Source organism: Ambystoma mexicanum, chromosome 2q (genome assembly GCF_040938575.1).
Source record: "Ambystoma mexicanum isolate Mex_15411 chromosome 2q, UKY_AmexF1_1, whole genome shotgun sequence".
In the NCBI taxonomy this organism is placed as follows: domain Eukaryota; kingdom Metazoa; phylum Chordata; class Amphibia; order Caudata; family Ambystomatidae; genus Ambystoma; species Ambystoma mexicanum.
The window spans coordinates 1,209,689,641-1,209,702,060 of record NC_090924.1 but is presented as its reverse complement, the minus strand read 5'-3'; positions in this window follow the sequence as shown (position 1 = coordinate 1,209,702,060).

Genomic DNA, 12,420 nt, shown 5'->3' with positions numbered 1-12,420 from the left:
GTTTCTTTTCAAAATAAAAGTATATTAACAGTGAAACCTAATTTAAAAATTAGAGGAGCACCGCTCCCGACCGCGACCACTGACTATAGTGGGCAGTTACCAAGCGCCTACCAGTGGAACCCAGAGAAAAGTGACTAAGAGCTCCCTGAATAGTGAGGATTACACATAATAGTCTGGAGCTTGTGCATTTGGTGTTACAGCTGTTGCTTTACGTATTCGGCGACTAATAGTAGCGCGACTTTAAATCTAGCCTAATTAAAAGAAACGCACATAGTTAATTGAATATTAATAGGTGACTAATAACATAGCAAAACTTCCGGTCGCTTTAATCTCCTTTCATGATGAAACTGATCAGTTCAGATTTGCAAGGGAATGCGGTGTTGCCAGAGTGCGATTATTCACCTTTGCTGTTGTGCATGAGTTTGCGTTGCGAAATATCACATATGGAAAAAAGCAGCGCTTGCCAAGAAAATGGCCGTAAAGGAAATATACATATGTCTGACGATTAAGAAGCGCACAAATGCGGCTGTTTAATTGTGTTTGAAAGATCTAATGATGTCGGAAACACGCTAAATTGATGCAGGTTGTAGAAACATACACATCCCTCACTCTGCTATTGGTTCTGCGAGGTTTAATCTAAAACAGGCCTCGATAATGGCATACATGTGAGTGGCATGTTAAAGGTGTTGAAGAGGATACATTTATTTTGGATGACCGAATTAGGACCAACTGAATGCAACTAATACATGGGTTTTCCATGCAGAGCAAACACGTTGCAAGATATCTACTATATTGCCTCCTTTGACGATTTGCTCTTTCTTGAGGGAGCACATTTATTGGTGCACGCTATTTAGGGGTATCTTCTGTTTTTGGGGGTGCTCTTTTTTGGAGGTGGCTCTTAAGCCTTGTCCCTGCCAGCATCCTTATACCTATATTACAGAGAAGGATACCTCCTGCGGTGTCTTGATGTACAGGAATCCCTCTCCAGTCTTTCCTCCAAAGGGTGCCTACTAGATAGGTAAAGAGATGCAACGGACCTCTGCATCTTTCTTTCTACGGTATGACATACCTTAAACATGTTACTCTATCAGAATGGGTGTCTATCAGGGAGATTAAAAAACCTCAGGCCGTTATTTATGATATCAGAACTTGTTTCCTTGCAAACTGCTCTTGCTGACTGCTAACTGTTACCGTCCCCTGTTCCTTTAAGATGTTAAGCCCCTCGGTTGGGGGCGTGTTTGAGGAATGGGAGGAGTGTTGGCCCATGAGGGGTAGTTCCTCCCGCCGGGCTCACTTCCAGCACGCTACAATTCCAGCACGAGCGTTATCAGCTCGCCCATCGGAGGGCCGCTATCCCAGCCTGCGGTCCTCCTGTCAGGTGCCACGCAGTGCGACACATGCAGTGGGCCACCAACTTCAAAGGCCGCCGTGGGAGGGTTATGCCCCACCCACCAATGCTTCCTGCCCACACGAACAGATATGAACAGCACCAAGCACGGAATCACTGCAGCAGTGTCATTTTCCATGTCGCTGCCTCCTCGTCTCATACTTTCTCGTGCCTATAAGGTTGCGGGCACGACTCTACAAGTTCTGGTCCATTCACCACGGCCCCGCCCCCACAGCCTGCCACAGTGGAGCGTGGGCCAAGACCTGCCTGACCCTAGTAATCACCACAAATCACTGGTGAAATGGACATTTGTCCCCCTTGCTGAACACTGACCCCTCCTACATCAAAGGCACTGAACATGGGAGTGCACCCCTGAGCAGCCTGCCCAAACGCAACCATGGGTGAACCTGGGTCACTGCCCCCTGCTCGCAGCTCCAAGTCTGTTCTGCTGTGGATGCTTCTCCCATTCTCGATGGCCCCCCAGGCTAATAAGGCGCCACACTGGACCGAGTGGCTGGACGACTTTTATCACTTTGTAAGGGGGTCAGGTGTGGGGGACTCACCTCACCTTTGGGACGTATTTCTTAACCTGGTTGGGGGCGAGGTGAAGGCCATAGTTAAAAGCATCCCAGCAGCAGACCAACCTGACTTTACCTCTTTGATCGATGCCTTAGACTTATCATCGAACCCAACAGAGACTATGAGAGTTATCGATTCAATCAATGTACGCAGAAGCCACAGGAGACTGTGGATGACTATATAACTCGCCTGAGGATAAAAGGGGCCCACTGTCAGTTTGATGCATTTTCATTGGACAAAGCCATACGCCTGTGCATCATCGAGGCTGTTTGTCTCCCATGCTCAAGAAACAACTACTGAAGAAGCCCCTCATGATCTCGGAAGTTAGCAAACTTGCGAGAATATTCGAGAGAGTCGACGCACAGGCCGCCCATCGATGTCAGGTACCCCACCAGTGAGACATGATAGCAACAAGCTCATAGCGGCGGTGCATCACTCAATCCCACGGCCAGGAGAAAAAGAGGGCCACACCGTACAGACAACTCAGCCAGCCAGGTCCCAGGCAAGAGAGACAGTGCTACAGATGCGCCATGGAGTTTCCCCACTCGGGGGCCTCTCCGTCGCTGTTGCAAACATCAGCGAACTGCAGAAGAGAGAGGGACACTTTCAGTCGGTCTGCAGGGAGGAGAAATTCTTTCCTACCCTGAGACCAAAGGGCCCATTAGAATGCCATACCGCCCACCGATTTTACCAGCCAAACCAACGGTGGTACGTGCAAGCCATTGACGAATACCACTACCCGGATTATTCTCAGGACTACGGATACCACGAACAGTTAATGCGCCTGATAGATGAGTACGACAAGGCCCCCCAAGAGTTACCAGGAAGAAGACAGCCCATACGCGCCAATGCCCACCGCGGGCACTCTGTACTATGACCAGTCAACACATGATGAGTATTTCAACCTAATGCAAGACAGCAAGGAAGCCAGTGAAGTCCCGAGGATTCCCGTCAAGATGGGAAATAGTATTTTTCACTTAATAGTGCACCCTGGTGCCACTGTGAACATCATGGGGGAGCTGGAGTATCAGAGAATCCCTGACAAACCGTCCCTAGAGATGACGTATTCAAGAATTCTCCAGTGAGGAGCGAGAACACACCTACACACCATCTGCCATTTTAAGCGCCGCCTTTTTCTCAAAGGGCAACTGACGGACACGACCATCCATATCATTCGATGCCAAACAAAAGGGCGGTGCCTCCTCAGTTATCACACCGCCTCATGCCTGGGGCTCGTTTAAATCCGTTTTGAGGCGGACGACGTGGTAACCTTTCGGCTGTTGTCGGCCAGGGAAAGGAGGATACCGTGGGGGCCGTGGTCAGCAGTGACCTCCATGGACTCATCAGAAAACATGACATTATGGGAAAGTTTCCCCAACTGTGCACAGGCCTTGGCAAGTCGTAAGACCCACCAATGCGGCTGCACATCGACTTGACAGTACAGCCACTTCCCCAAAACCCCACTCACGTTGGTTTCCACCTTCAGAAAGCGGTTTCCAGAGAACTGAACCAACTGCTACAGGATGGCATCATCGAGCTGGCTACCGGCCCAACTCCCTGGGTCTCCCCTCTAGTGATCATGCCAAAGGAAGGGGGGAGGCAGCGCCTGTGAATGGACATGAGGGTGGGGAACACCGCCATCCAGAGGGAGAGACAACCCAGCCCATGTATTGAGGACATGATCGTGCAGCTCAACAGTGCCAGAATGTTCTCCAAGCTTCACCTCATGGGATACCATCAGCTGGAACTGAGAGTCATGACAACATTTGCCACCGACGAGGGACTGTTTCGGTACCGACGGTTGAATTTTGGAATTTCGTCAGCTGCTGAGATTTTCCAGGAGACGTCCGACAGATCATTAGACCGATGAAGGGGGCGCTGAATTACAGGGACAACATTCTCATATTTGGCATCTCCAAAGAAGCACATGATGTGGCCCTCCTAGACACCTGCGCAGCGGTCCAAGCAGCGGGTCTGACAATGAACATAGACAAATGCCGATTCAGTAAATCTAAACAAAAATTCTTTGGACACATCTTTTCGGGGGACGGCATGACCCCCAACCCCGACAAGGTCAACACCATCACCAAACTGGGGGAGCCCCGACAAGTGGCCGTGGTCCCCAGCATGATGCCTTGCATTTGAAACAATAAAGAAAGCTCTGGCAGAAACCCATCGCCTGGTGTACTTTGACCCAAGCTGGCACACCAAGATCATTGTCGACGCCAGCCTGGTGGGTCTGGGGCCATCCTGGTGCAAACGAGCGGCAAAGACATCAATCCCAGACATATCGTGGCCTATGCCAGCAGGGCACTATCCACACCCAAGTCGGCTTATTTGTGCGTGGGTTGCCAAACAAACACTAACTAATAGGCACATGTGAGCGTGCTTATTTATAAAGTATCAGAGAAGCGTATTTATATCAAAGAGCGTTAATACAAAACCTCTGATTGTTTTCTGGACTGTTTGAGCCTTTTACGAGTCGTCTCCGTAGACTACTGACTAGATTAGGGATTTATGATATTGGAAAAGTGTATTGTAAATATGGGATGACACTTGACTCTCGACAAATAGCTTTATGTACCAGTGCCAGCAATTATAAAAAGGCTTGATGTAGAACTGTACAATTCTAAATACATGAATACATTTAAGTAAACAAAATAAACAGTGTCATGCACAATTGTGCCACACATACAATGCTGTTTTATGTACTGCACTTCAGTAGAATATACACCTGCTATACTACATATTTCTTGAAAGTGCTCTGCACTCCGTCGTGGTGGATTCCTGTTGAGTTGCAATATAGTAGCGTCTGTCCCACGGGACTTTAAATAAAAATAGACCTAGGTAAACAGGATATTATATACAGGGCAAAGCAAAAAGAGAAGATTATTTTGCACTACAATCTCTTATTAGTGCTAACATGTTTGGAAGGGGGCAGCCCTGCCCTACCCCCCCTAGGCACTTTAGAGTGAGGCGAGATGCATTCAAAGCACTTTGATGGGCCAGGGCCACGGGAGACGGTGAGAGGACCACCTCCCAATACAAAAGGAACCCACTCCAATATAACCAAATATAGTCTATCCACGTGTTATAGCGCAGGGCGCGAGCAGCATTGCTATTTTGTGTAGATATTAGTAACCATAGGTAGAAGGGAAGGCCTGCACGGTAAATGTGGCTTTTCATGCACTATGCCCAAATCGCGAGACAAGGGAAAACCCCAGCCATGCACGAGCTCCCATGAGGACAGCCTACACCCCCAACCGCCACAATGCCTATTCATTGTTCTAACAGTGTTGCAAAGATTTTTGAGAGGGATGTGCCCTACAAGCCCGCAATTGCACACCAGCACCTGGTGTGCACGTTATCTCACACTGGCCAAAGCATGACCCGGCCCATCCCCAGACGACCACGGGTTATAGCCCATATAACTGACTACAATTTAAGTCCTCTGAATTCCATTGCACAAGGTGCCCTTTGACCACCAACCACAAAGTAACAAGTCCAGAGATGTTCAAAGAGGACGGACAGGGCACATGGTTGAAGTGACAATCGTGTGATTTGTATTGCGAGGTGCTGGGAAGGATACATTATAGTTCAAAACGAGCGTGGAGACCTTGGAGCGGATAGCACAGAAGTGAGTGAGTAAAATGTTTGTGTGAAGCTTAGAGTGTCACAGAACCTCCTTTGTGCCCATTTTAAGGCCTGCCAAGTGCACAGCATGAGTGATAAAATAGTCGTATAGTAGGAGTATAATTAATTTGTTTTCTGACCTTTGACCTGAGAAGAAGATTATCACTGCAGCACCCACGTGATGGAAGACGGATGGATTGGGCTGGAACTAATGGCCTGGCATCCCTTATGGGGCAGGCGGATCATGTATAGGCACACACCAACCTGCCATGCAGGATTTTACCCTATATATTGCGTCATGTATGACAATGTTTCTCTTTATAAGATTCTGCTTGTACTAATTTTCAGCAGAATGTTCTTAGCAGCAGAGTTCTTTGCTGTTGCTCTCATCTGTGTGTGAGACTAAAAACTTGTTATCCTAACAAGATTGACTGGGGCCTTTCTTCCCTAGCGGGCTGTATTCTCTCTGGAGTGAGTGTTCAGGGACTTGCCTTCAATTGGTGACCCCGACGTGATCTCAGCGCCCCGTATTTTCAGAGGCTTCCAGGTTACTTCTTGAGAAGGAGCCACACCCACCTACAGTGACTGGACCTGAAAAAACACGTGTTCCGATTGGTTTAGCAGGAGCCATTTTAAGAGATGTCCTCTCTGCTCTTTGATGCGGGCACAGCTCTGAGGAGAGTGCAGGCTGGTGTTGGAACCCAGTGACGGAGGAGTTTGGGTGAGCACTTACATGTGAGTAGACTCTTGTAAGCGATAACAGGTAGGGGACAGATGTATGGGGAAGTATGAGAGGTGTGAACATGTGGAGATCAAGGTCGTTGATGTGATGTGGGTGAGGTTAGGATCATTTGTTAAACTTTGTACTAGGAGGATAGTATTTCATTAATGTATTATAAGGTAAGGCAAAGGTAAGGCAGGGAGGCCCTCCTCAGAAGTGGAAGGAAGGTAGTACCACAAGACAGTATATTAATTAAAGGAGGAATATAGAAGTAAAACTAGTGGTCTCATAATAGGCCTGGAATAAGCAGTGGTTGTAATTTTAGCTTGTTATTTTATTGCATTATATTTGTGTTTTATTGGATAAAGAACAGGCCCTCAGAGTGGTGGTAATTGTGTGTGTCACAGTGTGGTGTAACATTGGATGGTTTTGTGTAGTGGAAGGAAAGGGGACAGAAAAGGACGGGGTTGACTTTCTTTTCCTGTTACAAGCAAGCGGCAGCATGCGCAGCACATTAGCAGTACTTTACAGGGTCAGTAAGAGATAGATATCACTAGCATATTGGGAGGAACACCAATAGAACACATGCATAAGGCCCTGCCACTGTATCATGACAGGGTGGAGAAATATCATAAGCAGTGGAATTTGTAGAGACAAGAGGAGGGGGGAAGCCCTGCCCATGGTCAGGGCAGGGCTCACACAACAAGAGCATCTTAGAACACAAGTCCACATTTTTAGTAGCTAAGTATAAGGGGAAGCAGCTACAGAAGAGAAAAGACATTTTAGATCTCTGGCGTATGTTGAAAGATGCAGAAGATCACGGGAGCGGACTAGAGGCGCAGAGACAGAAAGATGGATAGTGCAGGAAGGGAGAAGGAGAGGGTGGGGAACCAGTGGATTGCAGAGGATGATATCCCTTTGTAGAGACGCGTTACGGAGAGCTTTCACCGATATTCCCGATTTACAGTCCCTGATGCAGTGTACGATGATGAGGATACAGCTAAATTAATTCTTAAATTGCAAGAGATGTGGAGGGCTGAGACGGGAGGACCATGGGATTGTTCAATATCATTCATCTATTGAATTGTGATGAGCGGATTGCCAAAGGAAGTGCAGAAGGCCTCAGGGACAATTGCGGGTATTGAGGCAAAGGAGTGGCCAGAAATACAGAGCATAATAGTACATCATTGCAAAAGGATTAAGGAACGGGAGAAGGACACAACTCAAAGGCGTCAGGCGGAGGATGCAAAACTGATAGAAACTAAATTGGCAAAGGTTGTCATTCAGTAGCATGTGTCTACGCATGTATTGGTAGAGTGGATAGAGAGTACTCAACAAGTTGTGAGCTCCACTATTGCTGCGCTCTGAGCTGAAGGAGCACAAGGGCAGTGGGACGGGGACAACAGTACCTCCACCCACAGTGGCAACAAGGAGGGACACAGCGAGGAAGATGGGGATTTTGAGGAGCAAGAGGATGAGGTTTTGGACCGAGAGTGGGTGGGTTTGGATCATCTCAATGTTGGAATTGTTTGAGCTGAGGGAATTTTGCAAGGGAATGCACAAGCAGGTCTGCAGTGGGGTGTAATTATGGGTCACAGCAACAGGGTCAAGGACCCCAAGGATTAGGGTATACACAACAGGGTCAAGGATATCAGAAACAAGGGTATTCACTGGGGCAACACCAAACATATATTTAGCAGCTCCAAGCAGCTGACATGCAAGTGCAGCACCCGCTACAGCAGGGCAGTGCTTCCCTGGTGAGCAGGGTACCAAGTGGGGTTACCGCTCCCTTTGGAGGAGAAGCAGTGATGGGAGGCAACCGCTACTTGTTTCCATGGAATGAACACATACCCTGATTAGGACAGTCCACAGAGAGCACTCATGTGTCTAGTCTTGTCGGCGACCATCCACCCTGAAGAGGAAACTTTGGTGGGGGCAGAGATAGGAAATAAAAAGTTCATATTTATGGTGGACTCAGGTGCAACTAAATCATGTATCATGGAGGGAAATGTTCCCTTATCGGGAAAGTATCATGATGTGGAGGGATTCTCTGGGGCTATTTCCAAGTTCCATACACTGAGGAGCTAGATGTAAATGTGGGAGGGAAGCTATTGCTGGTGCGCTTATTATATTCTGAAAGTTCCCCTATTAATTTGCTAGGGAGAGAGCTGCTCAGCAAATTAAACAGGATGATATCATTTACAGATCTTGGTATAGTATGTTCGGTTCCATGTGTTAATATCGCCACAAAAATATTGCCATATTTTTGCAGCGATAATGAGCCATGGACCCTGCGGGGGACAGCCCCGCAACCCCCGCATTATTTTTAAATGTGCAGGGGACACCCCCGCAACACCCACTCCCAAAAATGATCCCCCCCAGAAATATCACCTATGGCGAGACAAACGACCATATGTACAGCAATATTTTTGGTGTGGATAATATGTAGGGGTACAGTTTGCTCCATGCCTGGGATGTGTGCTATAAGAGCGATGTTGAAAATACACACAATGGCAAGGTTAGTGGTGGTCCGCGTGATTCCCATGGATCCTGACATGTTCATTTATGGTATTACTGTGCTCGTGGAGGTGGTGCACCAGATTGGCAAACAGTGTTGGTGAGTGCCCACTAATTTTATCTTTCATCCAGCAGTGTCACCTGAGGTCGTGGCGGGAACAATATTGTCACTGGGTTTGCAGGGGTTCTTTGTTTCTGACAAGACGGTTGTGGTGTTAGGAATTAACAGGGACAGGTGTGAGTGGTGCACAGTGCACTGTGTAGATTGAACGGTACAGCTAAAGGACATGACGGATGATGAATTGTTTGAAAATAACGACAATGATAGGGAAATCATTCTAGAGAGTTGTATCCCCTGTGACATAATGATACAGTACCGAAGAGTGCAGTGCCCACTGGTGGTAGTATTAACTCTACCGCTATTTTTGAGGAAGACTTACAACACGTGCCTTCACAGATGTGGACTACAAATCCACATGATGTAGGGTTACTGAAAGACATGACCCCTGTGTGCACAACACTGAAGCCAGGTGCAGTGCTGCCAAAGGTAAGATAATATCCGTTATCTAGGGAGGTAGAGGAGGCTATTATAAAGACAATACAGGGATCATTGTGCCATCCACTTCTCTGTGTAACACAGCGATATACCCTGTCAAAAAATCAACAGGGGTCAATTGGAGAATGATTCAGGATTTGCGCCCCCTAAATGACGTGGTAGAGAAAGAATTTCCAGTCCTTTCGAATCCTGCAACAATTTTATGTAGCATCCCCAAAGTATTTTACTGTACTGGACTTGAAAAATGCATTCTACTCGATTCCACTCCATCCTGAGTCGAGGTACCTCATGGCATTTACGCAGGGTCAGATGCGGTTCGAACATATTAGGTTTCCTGGGGGATTACCAATTATCTTGGGAGGATAGCTATAGGGCAATACCCTCCTTTTGGAAGCAAGATGACGCAGCGCAACACAGGTTTGATCCCTGGGTCTGCACTTAGAAACCTCTGGGTATTAAGCATGTTATAAATAACCAATTACCATTACAGGTTTTACAATTACCTCAGGGGTAATGCGAGAGCCTGAGCATATTTAACAGAATACTGGATGCCAATCTAGGGAATATTCAGGTACCTAGAACCATTATCCAATACGTGGACAACTTGTTTGTGTGTAGTGACAGAGAACAGCACTGGCGAAGGGACACCATTGCACGCCTACATTTACTGGCCTGTAAGGGGTACAAGGTCGACAAGGCCAAATTGGAATATTGTCAACAGGAAGTGCTCTATCTGGGGAAGTTCATATCAGCGAAAGGTAATAGAATATTACCAGATAGGACAGCGTCAGTACACGCCATCCCCAGACCCACCTCATTTAAAGAAATTGAGAGGTTTCTACTGTCTGGCATGGATTCTAGATTACACAGCATACACACCTCATTTAAAGAAATTGAGAGGTTTCTACTGTCTGGCATGGATTCTAGATTACACAGCATACACAAGACCACTTTTGTAGGCTCTTCAGAAGCACAAAAAAACAAAGGATCACAAGTTACAGTGGACGGCAGACATGATCAAACCATTTGATGATTTAAAATAAGTCATTAGTTCGGCACCCTTACTGGCCACCCCAGATTACATGCAGGAATTGTACTTGCTTTCACATTCAGATGGCCAGCTTTTGATAGCAGTATTGATTTAGAAGAGCACTAAGGGCCATAAGCAATTGGCCTATTGTAGCAGCACTTTGGATGCAATGATGCAAGGGCAGTTCATGTGCCCTTGCATCATTGCATCCTTGCTTTAGCATGCTTTAGCAGCTGCTGCCTTCGTGACAGAGAAAAGTTCTACAATTGTAATGGTGGATCATTCTTTGTTTGACATTTTGACATTCTAGAGAGGTCAAAATCTACTGTGACTACTCAAAGATCTTCAGCATATGAGATCATCAGTTCTAAACCCCGTATTCCTGTGGTTAGATGCAAAGCAGTGAACCCTACCACCTTTTTAACATACATGCCTACTACAGAGGACTTAACGAAGCACAACTGTGCTGCATACAAGGGGGATGATGATGACATTCCCAAAGCAAGGGATTGTGCATTGACAGAGGGTGAGGTACTTCTTCCACAAGTGATCAGGAGGATTGGCAAAGATGCACAGGGGCAACAGTGGTACGACTTGAGGAAAGGGAGTATAAAATGATGCTCATGAAAAGGTTGCCCACCATTATTCTGCACAGGAAGTGGAACTCACAGCACTCGTCAAAGTATTAAAAGCATCTAATGGGTTTTATGTCACAATATATTCAGACTCGGGGTACATCACAACAATGGTACACACCGTTCTATCCTGTTGGAAGAGGGGGGGTTTGGAGGGCGAATGGATCCCCAGTGCAGCACTGGTAGAAATACTGATAGAAGCATTATCCTAGCCATCTGTTGTGACGGCCGTCCAGTGCGCCGCTCACACTAATGGGACAGATGAAATATCGATGAGGAGCGCAGCCACCGTTGCGACAGCCAAATTGGCGACATATCTGCCAAATGAAATACCTGCTGAGTACGTTGTGACTGCCCAACCAACAAGCTAACATCCAGTACCTTACACAGCATTGTCTATCTCCCAGATTATTGAGCTACAAGGAAGGGCACCTGAAAGGGAGAAAGAGCTGTGGTTACGGAGAGGTTACAATCAATCCCCGACAGATCTATTATGGATTCAAGAGAGATCTGGGAAGACAGTAATGCCCCAGAAGCTGCTAGCAGTAGCGTTTGAACAGTTACACTATCCATCTCACAATTCGAAGCAACATATAGCAGCAGATATCAGGAGGATTGATTTATACCAAACATCCAGGAAAGCATTACAGGCCGCACTGTGAATTACACATAGATTATGCTGACATTGGTGAGCATTTAAATGGATCTAGATACCTCATTGTAGTGGTTTGTCCTTTCTCAAGGTGGGTTGAAGCAGGGCTGTGGCACATCCAGATGCTAAGTGTGCTGCTAGCATTTTAGTACATGAGGTTTTCGCTCGATTGGGTGTGTGCGAGGTTTTAAGGTCAGGCAATGGCACACATTTTTCCAACGCATTATTTCAGCATGTTATATCACTACCTGGCATCCTGCGCTGGTTGTGTTTGATTTATCACCCACAGGCCAATAGGATTATAGAGAGAATAAACAGGCTCCTTAAAAGTTATACAAACTATGTACCATGTTGAAAAAAAACTGGGTGCGCTGTTTGCCCCTGGCCCTCTTCATTTTATGCACACATACATGGAGCAGTGCTAGGCGATGATTTCAAAGAGTATTTGACCACACTAACTAGGGCCATTAAATATGTCTCCCCACAGATTGCACCTCCCAGGATTGTGATGACAGAGAAACCGGATGTCAACACTACTACGGTTACAGATCCCGAGCATATGACCACACAGCCTCTGCGGCCTGGGGACCTCATATACGTCCACAATTTCGTGAGCAGATGGAATAGCCTTCGGCTCCAAGGGCCCTACAAGGTGGTGTTTTGCACTCCCCTTGCAGTGAAAGTGAAGGAATTGCAGTATTAGGTCCACC